The following is an 18,724-nucleotide window of genomic DNA, read 5'->3' on the forward strand; positions in this document are numbered from 1 at the left end:
TAAGTTTTTTGGCTTTAATTTTTAAACTAAAAAAGTTACAACGTTTTGTCTTAAGAAAAAAAGATGCGCAATCAAATTTTACATCCATATATATCTTTTGAAGAAATAGCATAATGAAAGTACTTAGTTTCTGGGGGGGGCTAGGGCCCCCATGCCTCCCCCTGTCTACGCCACTGCTTGTAGGGTTAAAAAAAACGTTTTCCTTCTATTCACTTTTTTATATAGTTTGTTGCTTGGCCCAAATTGTTTTTTTATTTTTGGATTTTGAAAATGCTATAAGTCTGACATTATGTTTGCCAAAAAACGTGGCGAGGTTAAATATTTAGTGTTTGAGTACTACGAATAGCCACACGTAGAATTTAAACAAATTTTTAAATGGTCTAAAACGGCGGCCGCTGTTTTTTATTGAATTATTATTATGATAGATATTAGAGTAGTTGTAGGCTCTGGAAGCTAGGATCATGGTTGCTTAAAGCAACCAATCCCGACGCAAGTAAAACGTGTACATCATCCACTCCTGCTCCTTCTACCCCAGAAGGTAAGCAAGAACGGGAAATTAACACACTGTACTTCATACAACACTGTTTCTTAGAGTACGGTCTCTATTTTCATCAAGACGGTCTTCTTTCAACACCTAAGAGAACAAATACCACAATTTTCATGAAGACTACACGGAGAAAATCCTGGAGCACTGAGTGCTTTTACATACACGACTGGTTCGCTTATAGAAAAAAAATTTTTCATACACTACAGGTTAGTGCATCGACACCAGCCAGTCATTTATCGAGAGTAACCAGTCGTTTATGTTATTCCAATCCTAATAAGCAGTATGTAGTGCCATCTACACCAGCGATTCCCAAACTTTTTTCGCTCTGTCTAGGGAGCGGTAGGGCCGCTGCCCTCAAATTTTTTTCATAATACGTAAACCCAAGGGGGGACAATTGACTGCTTGTGATGCGGGCCTGTGCTGGCTTGTCGCGCTCGACCTTCCCATTATTAGAAAATTAGAGCCGATTAGGAAAAATTGAAAATTTAGTAAAATATTCATTAGCGAATTTTAATAGGCAGCGTTGGATTTTCTGGATTATAACGAGAACATTAAAAAAAGATAGAAAAAAATCGGTTAATAACTTCAAAAGTTATTGCACTTTTGTTAACGCTGCAAAGTGCTCCAGTAATGGATTTTCTTGGACAAATTTAGTAAATATATTAAACGATTCTTATGAACTTTCTTTCCATATTTCTAAAATTATATCACAAAATTGATTCAGCTCGTTTAAATTCAATTGTTTCATACCTTTATAATTTCAGTTATTGTAACAGGTTTCAATCACAGAACAATGAAAGGCAGTTAGGCTAGGTCAACAAAAGTAGTCACATGCTCACAGCGGGGAGCCTGCCTTGAAGCCTATCGAGCTACCCGGCCCCGGGTGGCATCCCCCTACCGCCGGATAGCCACCCTATCCAGGGTAGCAGTTTGGGGAACGCTGATCTACACTACTCATTCATTCATGATACACGACGGAGTTGTGTGAGACTCGCGCGATGCGTTTCCGATCATTAACGATCGAAGCCGAATAAGAACGAACATGCACTTAATGAATCAAGATCGCGAATGGCATGTAGTTTTGAATCATACATGCTTATTTGAGGAGAAAGCGACAAAAGTAAAAAAGTCCATTTTTTTAAAGTTGATATAGACACAGAGTGTACATCTTTAGGATCCACGAAGTCCATCCATGACAGTTATATTCATGAAAAAAATGTTTCGCATTGACTTTTATGTTTAAAAGTATTGCACTTTACAAAAACTGCATAAGTGCTCCAAAAGCGGTAACAAAAAACGTTGAAAAATCAATATAATTAAAAGTTATGAACAATATTCAGAGGAAACAAATTACTTCGTACGATTCAACGTTTTCTTAATGAATTTTAAATGAACGTTTATAAAACTTCACATAACCAGAACGCAAGATGTTGATATCTTTTTCCATTTGCGATCAGCTGGCAGTTGTTGCTGCGTTCGTTCTTATTCGGCTTCGATCGTTAATGATCGGAAACGCGTATGGCGAGTCCGACATGACTCCGTCGTGATTGTGCAGCACTGAGTAGTGTAAATGGTACTACTCACTGCTCTAGTGAGATTGGTGTAACATAAACGACTGGTTACTCTCGATAAAGGACTGACTCGTGTCGATACATTAAATGAACAAAAAACAATTTACGGTTTTAAAAATATTTAAAATTGCAAAAATAGCAATGATTTTCCTTCTCTGTGTAAAATTTCTGAAATGTCAGCAGATTTAGACCGCGGACCCTTCATTTGTAGGCCTTTTAAATCTTTTAAGCATGGTCTGCAATCGTCCCAAACGGCCCGTTGCGGCACCGCAAGCAAGCGCCGTAAGTAACCGAGAGCGAAAAGTTGGTTCGACTCAACTTTTCGCGCCGCAACCGTCTCGCGTGATCTCGCGTCGAATTTCAGAGGACCAATCAGAGCGTCTCATCACATAACCTCGTACAACCACACGTTTTTGGCATCGTCGACACTGAGTTCGAGTGATTTTGTTTTGCATTTGTCTGGATTTTTTTGTTGGTTTGTTATGTTATGTAAGAAACATTTAAAAGCATTTAAAGTTGAAGAAAAAAACTGCAAAAGAGCAAATTGCGGGTCAGAGGGATCCATTGTAGAGGCGAAAAATATTTGACTGTGAAAGCACGACGAGAAAACAGTTCATTTGATAGTAAGCTCTGATTGGCTGCCGCAACGACGCCACTCGCGACCACTGTAGACGGCTGTTCCTTGCGTTACGATGCGGTATTGCATCGCTGAGTCTTGCGGCGCCGCAACGAGCTACTTGCGGCGATTGTAGACCAGGCTTTAAGGCATAAGTTGAAAATTTGAGATAATAAGTAAAAACCACTAAGAAAGGTGGGCCTTGTCCTAAACTTCAATAATTATAAAAAAGCAACAAAAAAATATTAAAAAAAAAAAAACACTTTTTTCATCATTATAAAAATTGAGGACCAGACCCACTTTTCTTAATGCTTTTTACTGATTATATCAAATTTTCAACTCGACGTGGCACTTCGTGTCAAAATAAATTAAGAAATAAAAAAAAGTTTCAACAAGGTAGGTAACTGCTAACGTGAACTACTCGTCACATGGCCTTAAACCCAGGGACTAAGAGGAAAATGCGTGAAGCGCGGAAAATCCGCTCTTTCTTCGAAGTGTTCATAGCAGAATTAAAATGTCACCAGATGGTGCTGTGTCTCACGTCATATAGCTAAATACATCACATTATTTTTGGACTTTTCTTGAACTTTACTTTTAAGTTTAGTATTACATATGATCTGTAATTAATCTATTTATATATTTTGTTGAAAATTCATCTCTGGTTGAAAATTCTTTTTTCTTTTCTTTTTAAATTATATTTTTAAGTGATTCATACATTTAGCCAGTTCAAATTTCATCTCTTCGGTTCAAAATGTAATTACTATTCATTTAAGATAGAAGCCTTACGCACAGTTTCGAATTGCTAGTACCTTTTAGTCAGCTATAGGGTTCAGTCAAAGTACAATTCGGGTCGATTTGACCCCCTCCTGTGGTTTAAGTATACATTTCGTCAGAACATACTTGGGATATTTTTACTATTTTTCTTTTATTTCTGTACTAGCGCGAGTAAGGTGAATGCACTTATTACTCCTTATAATTCAAGGTATAAAAAATCATTATTTATTACATTTCAATCAAGTTAGCACGATAATAGGTGCACGACCGATAACAGGTGCATCTACCTTACGGTTTCACTGTATAATATTTTAATAAGAAAAATCATGGTCCACTGTGTACGTATTCAGTTTAAAAAATCATTTTTTGTTACTAAATAAATGGTTTTGCATAGAAAAATGTCTATATTTCTATCAAAACCTCCTACATTCACACCTAAAATAATGCATGAGTTCATGTTAAAAATGAAGGCTTTTAATTCCGTGAAAATTTCTTGCAACATTTTTTCACTGAAAAGCACACTCTTTCCCTTTAATTTCCTTTTTAAACCATTCAATTTGATTAATTTTTCTCTCAGTTATGAATTTTTGAAAAAAACTATATTTTTCTATGGGTTTATTTGTTTATTGTTAAATATATCATCAATAACTTTTAAAAACACATATAGCGAAATTGTACCGTCAAGTAGAAGGTTTAAACGAAAACCATGAATTTTTTCAGATTATTAGGAACACTTTTTCGATTTTTTCAAGCGTCGAGTTGATTGGCCCCCCCCCCCCCCCTTGGTTAATTGGTGCAAAAAAAGCCCTCTGGTTAACAAGATAAGTTTAAGGGCATGTGATACTTACAATTTCCCCGGATTTTTTTCCACTAAAATTAAAATTTTTTAAAACTGAATTCGGAGATGCTATTAAATATCATAACGGACGTCCCCAGATTCTTTTTTCAGTGATAATAACAAAAAAATTTATTGCACTAAATAAAAATTTTATGCATATGCATTATTTTGAGGTTACGTCGTTTTTCATCTCTGCCTTTCCGATAATCTGGAAATTATTGATGAAATAAACTTTTTTGATTGGTTGCAAACAAGGTTCGTTCCGGGAGATTAGTTGCTATGTTTATTTTTAAGACCAAACTTTCCGCCCAAAAATATTGTGTAGTTTGGAAGTAACGCTCGGGTGAATTGTAACACATATAACCTCGAAATATGCACGCACGTTGTTAGCAATATCAAAAAAATTTTGATAAAAAAAAAGGACAAAAAAAGTGTGCGAGGACGTCCATTAGCATGTTCGCTATCATTTCCCACATTTTGAAGGCAGAATATTTCTTATCCTAGGAAAAAAGCCGGGGGAACCTAAAACTGGTAAAATCGACAATTTTCTAAATATCACATGCCCATAAAGGCATTTTTTTACTCAACAGGATTTTCATTATTTGAAAAGATATTCCGACCCTAAACAAACACTACGGAAATAATATTACATTTCGAACAACAACAAAAAACTCGTACGTTTTGCGACATTTGAAAATAAGATGTTGCAGCTTCTTGAGGATTTTTAAGCTGTTCCCAATAAAAATAATTGCACTTCTGCTTTTAAAAAGTGCTCGGTTAAAACATGATTCTTTCCCTTCATTTTTTATGTGTTATAGCTTACAATTGATTAAATTAATATAATTAGCAAAATTCGTCATTCATTGCTTGATTTGTACATTTATAGTATTGAAAATGATAACGTGAGTTTATATTGGAAGGGAAATCTCAATCTGTAAACTGTACCATTTCGTGGAAGTTAAAAATAGAAAATACAGTTGAACCGGACATGTTAACCGGACATGTTCTTATTTTTTTTATTAAAGCGGCCACCCTAGAATCTATTTTTACATTCTCATCGGAGAATGTATCAGATTTATGTAAAAGTTCTGTTCGCGTGACCAGATCACGTGACCATGTGTCCAAATCTGGTCACGTGACCAGATTCCTACCTTACCGACACTTTTTTTATTTCCTAACTTATTTTGACACAAAGCGCCACATTGAGTTGAAAATTTGGTATAATAAATAAAAAGCACTAAGAAAGGTGGGTCTGGTCATAAATTTTAATAATTATGAAAAAAGCAAAAAACAATTATTTACAAAAAAAAATGTTTATCATTATCAAAATTTATGATCAGACCCACCTTTCTTAGTACTCCTTATGTAATGTCCTAAACTTTCAACTCGATGTCGAACTTCGTGTGAAAATAAGTTAGGAAACACAAAAAATTTCGGTAAGGTAGGAATCTGGTCACGTGACCCACTCGTCACATGGCCTTAAAGAATACCTACAAATTTGTTATTATTCACTTTTCGATAGGATGCGTAGTTTTCATTTTATTCGTAAAAAAAGTGCATCAAAAATAGAAAAAATTCAGTTTTTGGAAAAACGACACAAGCTATGAACAAAATTTGTTGGAAATTGATTTCCTTGTCCTGGCATCAGAAAAGTTATTTATGAAAAAAGGATCTTGGTTTGCTTGCTTCTCTCTGTCTAAAAACTGGGATGGACTGACTTCAAAAATTTGGCAGATCCTTGAGAATTTTCATGTTGGGAATGAATGTTAGTTTACCTCGTGACTATGAGAACTACACCATGTATTTCTTGATCGTACTGTTTTCATTTGATTAAAAAGTAAATTAATTAATTCAACAATATTCCCCGAGATTTTTATTTTATATTCTCGTCTTTTGTGAAATTTTTGTGAAATATGATCTTTTTAATATATTATCTTTTAATTTGTCATCTTCACATTCTCATCGTAGAAGGTATTTGATTTGTGTAAAATCTGACACCTCCTCGCCCCCTTGGCAAATTTTTTCACGTTTTGTGGCCCTCTGAATCCGAAGTCCAGGTTTTTACGAATGTGTCCGTCTGTCTGCTCGTCTTTAGATCTTTAGCTTGTTAGTACGATAACTTTCGAAAGAGTTGACAGATGGGATTGGCCTTTCCTGTACTCTTTTAGTGTCCTGAACTAAAGATCAAGTTCCTCAGCCAGCCATTTTTCATGATTCAAAAATTATCTTGACGACTGTTCATAATATTCAAAAAGAGGAACAATTTATCCTAGTGACTTTTTTGCATTAAAAAAAATACCAGAGTTATAGCATTTATAAAATTCCAAAAAATAGACGAGAATGAAAATTTTAAGACACATAACGCACGATATGAAAAAAAAAAATCAAGAGAAGAAAAATGTTGCTTTTTGAATGCCCTACAAGATTATTATAACAACGCTTTTGAATTTTAAAATATCGACAATCAAACTTCTCATTTTTAACAATTTAGGTGCGGATATAGTAAGGGTGGTTTTTAGGGATCTTGCTAAACATTCTCACCGACTCCGTCATTCGTGGGATAAGAAAAAAGTTATTCTGACGTTTATATATATTTTTTTAAATCGACAATCAATCTTTTATTAGGCTGCTCTGAATAATGGGTGATATGTTAGGGTCGGTCAATCTTTAAAAACATTTTTATTCTACAATTATTGCCGACAGAATTTGCTTGTAAATGTAACTGTTTTGTTCTAATTCATATTTTCGGTATAAAATTAAACTAATTTCATAGAAAGTAGAAGTGTTTGTTCAGAAGTGAAGGATATATTATTTAAAAATGAGTCACTTAGAATACAATTTTTAAAAAATTATTGTAGAAATAAATAAAAAAAGTTTCAAGAATTTATAATTGAAACACAAATAGAAAAAACTTCTCAATTTGTCCATGAATAATGACATATCAAAAAAGGTACAAAATAATGGAGACCCAAGACCCATGGAGTACATTTTCTACACTGAAAATTATCTAGCCGTAAATCAATCACTACAAAATTACACAAGTAGCGATATTTTTTTATGCCATTCACTTATGACAATTACATTTTTCATAATAGGTCAATTTACTGCTCTGGAATATCACTACCAAACCAACCGAAATAAATTCCCAAGAAAAAATTCCCTATATATATGCATGCCTATTTTCTCGGCGAGGAGCTCGCAAGGAGTGTCTTCAATACAGAGGAATCGAACAGCGTCTAGTCTCGCTGCGAGTTATCTCGGCAGCCGAGAAGCGTGCCTTTCCTGCAGTAATTTTGTTAGTTCTGTTACAATTTACAAAAAGCATACGGATGTCTTGAATCTGTGGCGTAATACAATAATGTATATACAATTTCTGAACATTATATTTCAAGTTCATCATTATAACGTGTATTTGCATACATTATAGAAAGCACGCTAGAATGAAGATGAATTCAATGCGATGGATCGACGGAATTTCGGGACCTTTAGGTGGACGGAGCGACTAAATCGCGACTTGCTAGATTACTACAAAGCGTGTGTGGCCCCTGAACGGGGTTACATGGCACGCCTCCATGCTCTGTGGTGCGAGAAACACTCGGAGCTATCGCATTATTCGACCAACCGCGGGCAGGCATCCGATAGAGGAAGAGCGATGCTTTATGATTCGGAGAAACATAAACACCCAGGTTTCTCTCAAGCCTAAAGATCTGGCTGAAATGGATGACGAGATGCGTGGACATTTTTCCGAAGAATCCGACCTCTGGACTATCAATTGTTGATCATAAAACCAAAAACAAATGCATCAACTCGCCATCCAGATAGGCTGGGCAAAAAAGTACACGTCCCACATTGTGTGATTGACTACATTACATCTGGCAGGAGTTGACCTCCAAGGTTCGAAAGTTTGCGCACGAACTCCGGACCCGTTATCACACGCTTAACAAGTCAAAGCTGCTGACCATCAGGCAGCATATTGTTGAGAGAATACGGATAGTATCTGGTGCTAAGAGAAGTCTAGAGCGGAGAGAGAGGTGGGTCAGAGAGCCCATGCAGATCGGAGTGCACCAGGGCAGGATAACAGAATACGCTACTATACATACTTGGGCGTGCCACAGAGCCGCATTCAGAATGTGACATCTATAAAGTATACTCTCCGAAGCAGATACAAACGTCTCATACGGCAGATGTGCTCATACGGCAGATGTAGTCTTCCGAACTGTCGGCGAGGAACAAAGTATCTGCAACGAACATGCTTGCCGCCCCGGTAGTACTCTATTCATTTGGAGTGATACCGTGGACGAAGAACGAGCTAAGATCCCTTGATATCGGGACACGAAAAATTATGCACATGAACAAAAGCATGCATCTCAAGTCTTCTGTTCCGCGACTCTACATCTCACGCCGTCAAGGTAGACACTGAATATTGAATCTTGAATGTCTTCACAATATGATTATTCTGGGCACAGCATATGGAGTCGTAAATGGAAGAGACCCTCTTCTTAAAATGGTCAGGAAGCACGAAGAAGTAGGCAAAGGAGCGTTTCAGTACAAAGCAGCGGAAGTGACTGCAGAAACACTCGGACTTAACTTCAGTATTGGGGGTGAGCAAAATGCATCATACCTTATCTATCTCGAGTACTCACTCCTGAAAGCCCGGATTATGAAAGCACAAGAGAAAAACTTCCGTGAACAACTTTTCGATAGAGGATGCACGGCATCTTCCACATAAATGTGGAATATCAGTCAATGTCATGTGAGCCAACTTTTGCTTTCCTTAAATCACCTGAATTGAAGTCTGGCACGGAGGGTTTCATTTTGGCATGTCAAGACGGTTTCATTTCCACCTTAACATACCGTCGCCACATTTTAAGCCAAGACATTCCCGATGAAAGCTGCAGGGCGTGCCATGCACACCCCGAGCATTTAGCACACATACTATCTAATTGTCCAACTCATACGGAAACAACCGACATCCAAAGGCACAATGCGGCACTAAGAGTGCTTTATTACAATCTCTTGTACTCTTACGGCATTAACCTTAATATCGCTCCAATAAATACGCCTAGGGAAAGAGTCAATCGTCGAGAATGAGAAGTGCCGCATACACTGGAACTTTATATTCTCCACAATTGTTTCTGATGCACACACGAGGCCTGACATAGTTCTTGACTTCAAAAATCGAAGCATGTTCGTTATCGAATTTTCAGCACCAGCTGAAAAAAACATTATAGCCAAGAAGAATAAAAGAAAGAGAGGTATAGAGTCCTTATAAGGGAGTTGCGACGATTGTACCCGAAATATTCTGTTAAACTAATCGTTCTTATCATCCGCGCTCTTGGAGGCGCCAAGCTTTCACTGGTTAGTTACCGGAAAAGCATCCCTGCGTGTGAACAATATGCTATAAAACTTACTGCGAAATCCTGCAGTTGTCCTGATGTTGACCCTCTTTCCCTTTCCTTTGCGCAGTGAATGCGTTCTGTCATTACTCCCATGCTGCTGCTTACAAGTTTCAGTTTTTAAATGAGTCGTTCATTGAAACAGGAAAAATTCGTTTGAGCACACTGACTAACGTAAACATAATATAAACCAAACACCAGAAATTTGTCTGTATACACTTTGATGAAAGTAAACCCAATTTTGATTAAAGTAAATAAGCAAACACGAAATGTAAAAAATAAGATTTTTAAAATATTTTTTGGTAGAAAATTAATTTTTTAGTTGAAAATTCATCTTTTTGTTTTTAAAAACTGTTGGTTCGAAATGAATATGTTTCGTTAAAAATTTGCAGATTTGATTGAAAATTCGTCTTTTTGGATGAATCCATTTTAAAAATATATACACATTTGCAGAGTAAACGCGAGAAATAATATCTAATAGGTAATTTTTCAGTCAAAGTTTTAACGATGTTTTGTTAAATACATGTCACATAATTTGTAGAATAAATTAATTGAACTTTTCAATAATAAAATGTACGATGATAGTAACAGGTTGTATAAAGAAAATGAAATTAATTAAAACTTTCAAGATTCAAATATAAAACTGTCAAACTCTGGAAGGCAAATTAAACTTTTGTCACACTCTCATCCATTTATTTTTCAAATATACCTTTACTCAAAATTAAAAAATAAACAATAAAAATACAAGAATAAGATTTTACTTTAATTAAAAATGACACTGCTTGGTTGAAAGTTGAACTACCTAATTCAAAATTGAACATATTTAAGCTTCACTTAATATTTATTTATGTGTGATTTTGTACAAAATTGATATATATGTGATATTGTGCAATTGTCCACTTGCACAAAATAAAATAGTTGAAAAGAAACAACTAAAAAGATGTTCAAGTATTTATTTCAATAACCTCCTAAAAACATTGTAACCAAAAAAGAATGAATTCAGAAAAAAAATGTAATGGTTGATATTTTAGTACGAAGAAATATTTTTCAATTAACAAAGACGAATTTGTAACAACGATTAATTTTCTACTATAAAAGACATATTCTCAAAACATTACATTAATTTTGAACCAAGTACGTAATAACAGTTAAGAAGAGAATAGCTTAATTCTAAACAAATAATAACAAAGAATCTTCTATGAAACAGTTAAATTTCTACAAAATTGTTCAATGTTCTACCAAACAATTGAATTTTCTACTCAAAATTATGAAATTCCAACAAATGTTCATTTTAAATCTAATAGATAAATTTTCAGTTAAAAAGATTAATTTTCACCTTAAAAAGTGTAGCTGAAAGAAGTATTTCAATTTCCAACTAACTAGTTCAACTTTCAGCCAAGGAGTTTCATTTTAAATTAAATTTTTTTTTAACTAGTTGATCTAGATGCATGAGAGTGTGACAAAAGTTTAATTTACCTTCCAGGATTTGACAGACTCATATTTGAACTTTAAAAGCTTTCATTTATTTCATTTTCTTCATACAAGCTGTAACTATAATCGTACATTTTATTACTGAAAAGTTTAATTCACTTATTCTATCAATTCTGTGAAATTAGGTTTACTGACCTATTAGCTATAATTTCTCACTTTTTCTCTGCAAAATTAAAAACTGAAACACGTACGCTGGAACCAGCAGCACGGGAATACTAACAGAACGCATTCATGACAGCATGAAGTCACTCCGCACGCGCGGAAATCAGGCAGGAATATTGCACTGCTAGCGAATGACGCTTCTACCACACATTGCCACAAATTCCTCAACCATTTCGATAAGAAACTCACCAAGATCATTTCTCATCTCCCCACAACGAGATTCATGACACCAAGATAACTCACTAAACTCGAAGACTACGGAGAGAAGACACTGGCCTGCTTTGTTCTCTTCTTTGTCTAGAGAAAAGAGCAAACGATGCTTCGCTCCTAGTCTCTGCTTAAACCGATTGCTACTTTTCCTACAAAAATTTTGAAGTTCTACATAATTAGGAAAAATTCTTTAAAATCTTCCGGATTCTTTTTTGATAATTTTGGAATTGTTTTGAAATATTTTCTTTAAAAACTAATTTTTTAAAATAGGATTATTTTCAATTTTGCCAAAAATCGAAAGAAAACTTTGTTATTCTCTTGAAACATATAACAATTATTTATTTAAATCTCTATGACTGTTTACTTAAATGAGATATTAAAACTGTGTTTTCATATTCTCGCAAGGTTTATCGTCTTCTTTTAAAATTCGTCAAGAAATTTAAAAATGCTAGAAATTATGAAACAGCGACAGTTCTTTTGAAATATTAAATTCCGACTTAAAATCCCACCTTTTTATTTTTTTTCGTTTGTTAAATTTGAAATTCTATCAGAAAGATATCCTATAAGGGTGATTCTCAAAAAGTTGGCCATTTTGTGTACAAGCTCTGCAATCAATAATAAAGAAGAGATGGGCAATGAAAAAAATTCTCATAATAGGAGCTCAACATGAAGAAAAACCTCCCTCATTTTGATGAAACTTAATTATTTCTAATTGTAGCTAAAAATAAAAAACCATAAAAAATGTCATGTCGGACCCGTGTCCCCAGTACTAATTTTCTCTGGTTTTAGCAACGTTAAACTACTATTACCGTTATTTATTTCTCTTCAACCTACATTATATCACGAGAAAGAATAATAATATAAAAAACTACTTTTGTAACTTCGAGTATTGTTTTATTGATTATTTCAAAAAATTTCAAAGTTATCCTTCATTTTCATCTCCTGTTGGTACATACACATATTGAACTAGTTCCCATATAAGAAAAAAAAACTAAAATCAATGTAAATTTGAATGAGGTTTGTTAGTCGGATAGATCTTCAATCAATTTCACCAGTAGAGAATGAACTAGTCAATTTGGCTTTGCAAAAAATTAGTTAAACTCTGCTCTTAGACACGCGCACTTTAATTACATGTCCTGTTGGCCCTGACTAAAACTCCTCAATTACGTAAAAAAGGGTGCCTGGCAGGTGTGAGTGGATGCGTTTACCTGTGGCGACCTGTCAAAGGTGCGAATTTTTGGCAGTTAACTAACGTGACTCGGATAAGGTTGAAAATTGGTGTACATGTAGAGGCTGACATTAGAAATAGCACCTGCGCATCGCCAGGCACTTACCTGAATACAAAAGTGTTGCCAGGCGGCTTCGAAGTCGCCGGACATTCAGGTGAAATTTCTTGGAATTGATTTTACAGGAAAAAGTTTGAAACAAAAGTTGGCCCACTCCCAGAGATGCATATTTTCATTTGTATATCATTTTTTGATAAAATTGATATATTTGGAGAAAACATCGATTAAAGAAATACCATAACAATAAGAAGTATTTGATCAAAATGTTAATATTTACCAAGTTATTCGCGTTTCCTTTTCTCTTTCCCATTTTTTCTATCACCTGATGTATCTTTAGCAATTTAAAAGAAGGTGTGCTCAAAATTAGTACACGAATAAAGTCTTGTGCAAAGAATTGGTGTCAGCCACTTTTAGTTAAAACAATAACTTATCCTGCTATAAATAATCATAATCAGTGTCACGTTCTCAGCTTCTGATAAAGATTGTTATTTAGATCAGTTGATGTTTATTTGACTAAATCATGGTACGTCCTATTTTCTTTCCTTAATAATTTACAGAAAAGCAACAGAAAGTGAATGAGAAGGTGGTACACTATTGTATTTTATCAAATTATAATTGAATTTTATGTACATTGACTGAGAACTACAGTGAAACTCTTCAATATGCCGAAGGTACGTATAACAGGAGCCGCACGGGTGCCGCGGGGTCTACGGTTGTCACTTAGGCAGGCACTCAAGCGTGAACAAACAAAAGCGGAGCGGGCTATAAGGAGTTAGTTCCCACTCACCGACAAATCCAAAATCGGCGCTATAGAAGGGTTTCACTGTAATTAGTTTTCACGACTTCACTACGTTCAGAATAGCCATTCCCAACATTGTTATAATTTTTGAATATCAATTTATGAATTTTTTTCGCGGCCACGCTAATTTTCCGTTACCTGATAGTTAGTATAATAAGTTAAAAATAATTTCAGTCAGTTCGAACAACTTTTTTTCTCAGAAACTACACTCCCCAGAGTGGCCAACTTTTTGATAAACACCCATAACTTTATGTGGGGAAACCCTTTTTGTGGAGACCAGAATATTTTTCACGAAAAATTGAATTTGCTATTTTTTTCTACAAACAACGTTAGATTATAGAATATCTTAAGAAAACACTTTGCTTAATTTAAAACGTTATACAAAAAAATCTTTGACTAATTTTCCGGCGGATTTCGAAAGAGGACAATTGCCTTCCCCAGACTCAGGAATGAAAACCGAAAGATCTTAATTAGGTCGAAAGTTATAAAGCTTTAAACAAAAAAGTGTGTTTTTTTTTTAACCAAATCTAAAATTTAATAGGCGAATTATTCAAGTTGCACTGCCTGTACAAGTTGAAATGGATACGTAACTGGCAATTTATTCTTATTTTATTAAAATTCTAATTTCGCGTATTCGATTTTTGCGCCACCTAACTGCGATGGTTATCACCAGCTCTAGCTCTGCCTTTGAGATTTTGAGGTTAACTCACGTCATATGTTTTGAAGTTGCACTTTTAACTTCATTTTAAATTATGGATTTGTTTAATAATAAATCATCTACTATCCTATTTTTTTCGTCTCCTCTTCTGCATATATTCCGACTAGCGAAATAAATTACTTCTCTTATTTCACCATGTTCAGCGGGTGGAATAGCCACTCCGTTTTAATTAAAATTAATATAGTTTTTCAACCATTTAAGTCTTAAATTTGCCCTAATTTACAGATTACCCCCACATCTACCTTATCGCTCTGTAAAGATTTTTTTAAAAATAATTGCTGATACTGCATTGAGATCCACCACGCTGTAGTATGTCATCTATGTTTTCAATGCGGCCATAATGTATACTTGCGAAAACAGACAGATTTTTCAAGATGCATTTAAATTTGTGACTAAAAACAATTTTACCATTGTTTTTGCAGTTTAAAAAATTATTTAATAAAGAAAACAAAGATTTATCGGAAAATAAGTGTCGCATATAGAATGTGTATGTCTTTATAAGTTTGGACTCATTAAAAGTTTAAATTAGTTTATTTTAAAACAATCATGCACTCAAAATAAAAGTTTATTAATTTATAAATAAAACATTCACTCTATAAAAAAGTAAAACTTAAAAATTATGTTAAAATTCGTATTTGCTTTCTAATCGCATGCAATTCATATACTTTGCATATTTTGAATAAAATTTTTTGCAATATAAATTAATGAACGTCGACGTAAGCTTATAATGTGCTAAAACTTACATTAAATAATAAAATAATAATTGCTTTCTTGTCAAAAACAGTTTCAACATATGCTTACAATATATATTTTTTTATTCACTAATTGTTTAACATTTTTAAACACTGTAGTAAAATTGTTTTAAAGCCATGCAGTTTACTTGAAAATTTTTTGTCATATGTTTTGCATGCAACTTACCTTCGCGCGAAATTAAGCATAAAGTTGAAATTTTTGGAAACTAAATAAAAAACACTAATGAAGGTTTATCTGATATTACATTTTTATAATAAAGAAGTCTTTTTCCAAAATTTCGTTTTGTATTTTTTTGTGTGATTATAAAAATTTAGGACCAGCTAAACATTCCTTAGTTCTTTTTAATTTAGGATTGCAATATTTAAATTTGTTTCAAAGCAAGCTTTAAGCTGTACGTCGCCCTTAGGGTTCTCACGTTATATCTTCTCGTCATGTACATATCCTTATTTTTACGAACTCAATAAAGATTTATTATAATGTTTTTATTAAGCTTTTACTCGAGTAAACCCGGTTATACATCATAGACACGGACTAAGTCAAGTGACTGATGAGATTAGAATGTTATAAGTTAATTCAAATAATTTAATACGATGCTTGAAACCTCCTGCAATGATGTTGTAAGTATACAATTACGAGCGGTTACGAGCGTTGGAGGTGAGAACACTCACCTCTGGATGCTTTTTTAGAGCTACCATCTGCCACTCCACGGGTTTTTAGTTGCTCGCTTCCTAATGGTCAAGAAAGTTTCTTACAATGCGACAGCTTTTAATAAAACCGCCTTCTGAGCTGCTGCCAATACCCTACTGACTCCTAAATGTTCAAGATGTTCAGTGCATCTTGCGTGCACATTGCCTGTAGCCGAAATCATAATGGAATGAATAGATGCATGATTCACATTCCTCCATATGGTCTTTACTTCATGCCTTAAATCGCTATACTTGTGGATCTTGGTTGTATAGGTTGACTGCAAATTTCGGTTAAGCGGACACGCAATTTCGACGATGTAGACTCTTCCACCTTCTTTTTCTCGCATCAAGATGTCAGGTCGATTGGCCCGGGATGTCATGATCCGTTTAGATAGTAACATCCCAATATAAGATGTAATCTTCGCTTTCTAAAACGGGCATTGGAATGTATCTGTAAAAGGGCATCCATTCTTTCAAGAGTCCTAGGTTTAGGGAAAGTTGTTGATGTATAATGCCCGCTACATCATTATGTCTGTGCGTATAGTATCTCTGGACCATTACGCGACAGCCATCAATAATGTGCTCGATGGATTCGTTGGTATCTCCACATAATCGGCACCGGTCAACCGCGTCTTGATGTAACATGTGTTTGCGATAATTCCTGGTGCTGACAACCTTGTCCTGTATCGCAATGACGAATCCTTCGGTCTCTGGAAACAGAACACCCTTTCTTAGCTAAATATTAGATGTCTCACTATCCACTTCATTTTCATCCTACATGTTGGGGTGCTCGCCATGGATGGCTTTCTTTCCCCATTGTATTTCTAATTCCTCTATGGTTTCCGCCCTGATATTCAAGGCCCCATCTGAGGACAAATTTAAGGGCGTGTAGCCAAGATCCGCTTGACAGATGGTACTGTAAAGTGCAACATTTCTTTTACTGTTAAAATAGTCTCGCAACTGTATAACTTATGACTCACACAGTTTTTTGACATCTACAATGCCCCTACTCCCTAAATGTCGTGGTAGAACTACCCTTTCATTCGCTCAATTTCTGTGGTGCATTCGGTGCTTCGTCATTTCTACGCGAACAATTCTGTTTAACTTTTCAAGGTCGCTGTTAGACCATTTTATGAGCCCGAAGGAGTACGTGAGGACAGGGATGGCATATGTGTTGATTGCCCTGATTTTGTTTGCAGAGTTGAGAAAACACTTCATAACCAATCTGAGTCTCGTAGTGAAGGCAGTCGTTAGGCTTGTTTTAACAATCGTTTGTTGAATACCCTTAGATTCAAGAATACCCAAATATTTATATGATTCGCCTGCAGTCATTGCCTCGATGTCCTTTTCGAACTCGTACTCTAACTCTGCGGTCCCTAATTCCCCTCTAATTAAATGCACTATTCTACATTTATCTAGTCCGAACTCCGTGTGGATAATATTGTAAAACTACTCTGACATCGATCACTTGCTGCAGTTTCTGGGCTGAACTAGCGTACAGCTTCAGTTCATCCATGTAAAGAAGATGGGTCACTTGATGACTATCCTCATTATCATGAATTCTGAACCCATGAGACATGCTGTTTAGTGTTTTGCTCAATGGATTCAACGCTAAACAGAACCACAGTGCACTGAATGGGGTCTCCTTGAAATATGCCCGTCTTAAAGCGTATTGATCTAGTTATCCTTGGTTGTTCATGATTAAAATACTTGATTCTTGTACCCCAGAGCCTCATCGCATGGCTTAGAAAGTCAATAAATACGTGGGCAAATTTTGTAAAGTTTGAAAACTTCAAGCAAATAGTCATGCGGCATGGGAGGAAACGCTTGCTTGTAGTCAATGTATGCCATGTGTAAGTTCCTTTGATGCTTACGAGCTTGAGTCATGGCAACAGTATCTACAGTGCCTAGATCTTTACAGCCTTGCGAGTTTTTAAAACATCCGTTTTGTTCTTCTGTAAGAATGTCATTCTCGTCGCAATGAGAATATACCTTATCTGCAATGATAGCTGTAAGACATTTATAAATTGTTGGAAGACAGGCTATCAGTCGAAAGTCAGATGGATTTTGAGCGTCTGGTTTTTTTGGTAACATATACGTAGTACCCTGGAGCATAAAGCCTGGTATCACATCTGGGCGTTCAATGATCTTCTGAAAACACCTTGCCAACGCAAGACACACACTCGTCAGGTACTTGTACCAGAAGTTGTGCACCATGTCCGGACATGGAGCTTTCCAATTACTTGCCCTTTTCAAGGCCGCTGAAACATATAAAGCTGGGATGTTTACCAGTTGCATTTCAGGGCTATTGCTTGCCCTTGCTTCCTCTTGCTTTATTCTCAGTTCACGATATAACCTTCTTTCATCTGTCTTAAAGTTTAGATTTTGTTGCCTTCGAGCACTACTTTTCTTGTACTGACACAGTCTGGCAGTAAGAACATTAAGTCTCTGTCTTTGGGAGTCTATAATCTGATCCAATATTGCTGATGTTAATGTCTCGACGTGCCGAGGGTGGATGGTTTTAGTATGGTTGATCAGCTTTCTGGTTCTATTTCCTTCTTTATATTGAGTTAATCGGCCCAGTTTGCACCTTACTTTGCTGACATTCGTATCCAACCCTGATTTTCCATGGTTGATCTCGATCCCTTGCTGGGACAAAAACTGCATTTGCCGGCCTAGTTTTCCGGCCAAACGTTCTAACGATTGCCACAACTGCACAGTATACAAGAGTCGAGATATGCTACGAGGGTAGTTCAATAAGTCCTTAGAATGAATTATAAAAACAATTTTTTTTTGGGTAAATTTTTTTTTATTTTTCAACATAATCTCCTTGGAGCTCTATACACTTGGTCAATCGCTTTTCAAGTTTTTTTAATC

The 18,724-nt window shown here is 35.3% G+C and overlaps 1 protein-coding gene across 1 annotated transcript in view; it reads right to left on the reverse strand.

Annotated features, from left to right (window-relative positions):
- The window catches only part of LOC117178744 (G kinase-anchoring protein 1-like), a 38,959-nt gene that overhangs the window by 2,903 nt on the left and 17,332 nt on the right, over positions 1-18,724 (reverse strand). The gene's annotated exons all lie outside the window — the stretch shown is intronic.

The sequence above is a fragment of the Belonocnema kinseyi genome, chromosome 8 (genome assembly GCF_010883055.1).
Source record: "Belonocnema kinseyi isolate 2016_QV_RU_SX_M_011 chromosome 8, B_treatae_v1, whole genome shotgun sequence".
NCBI lineage: Eukaryota > Metazoa > Arthropoda > Insecta > Hymenoptera > Cynipidae > Belonocnema > Belonocnema kinseyi.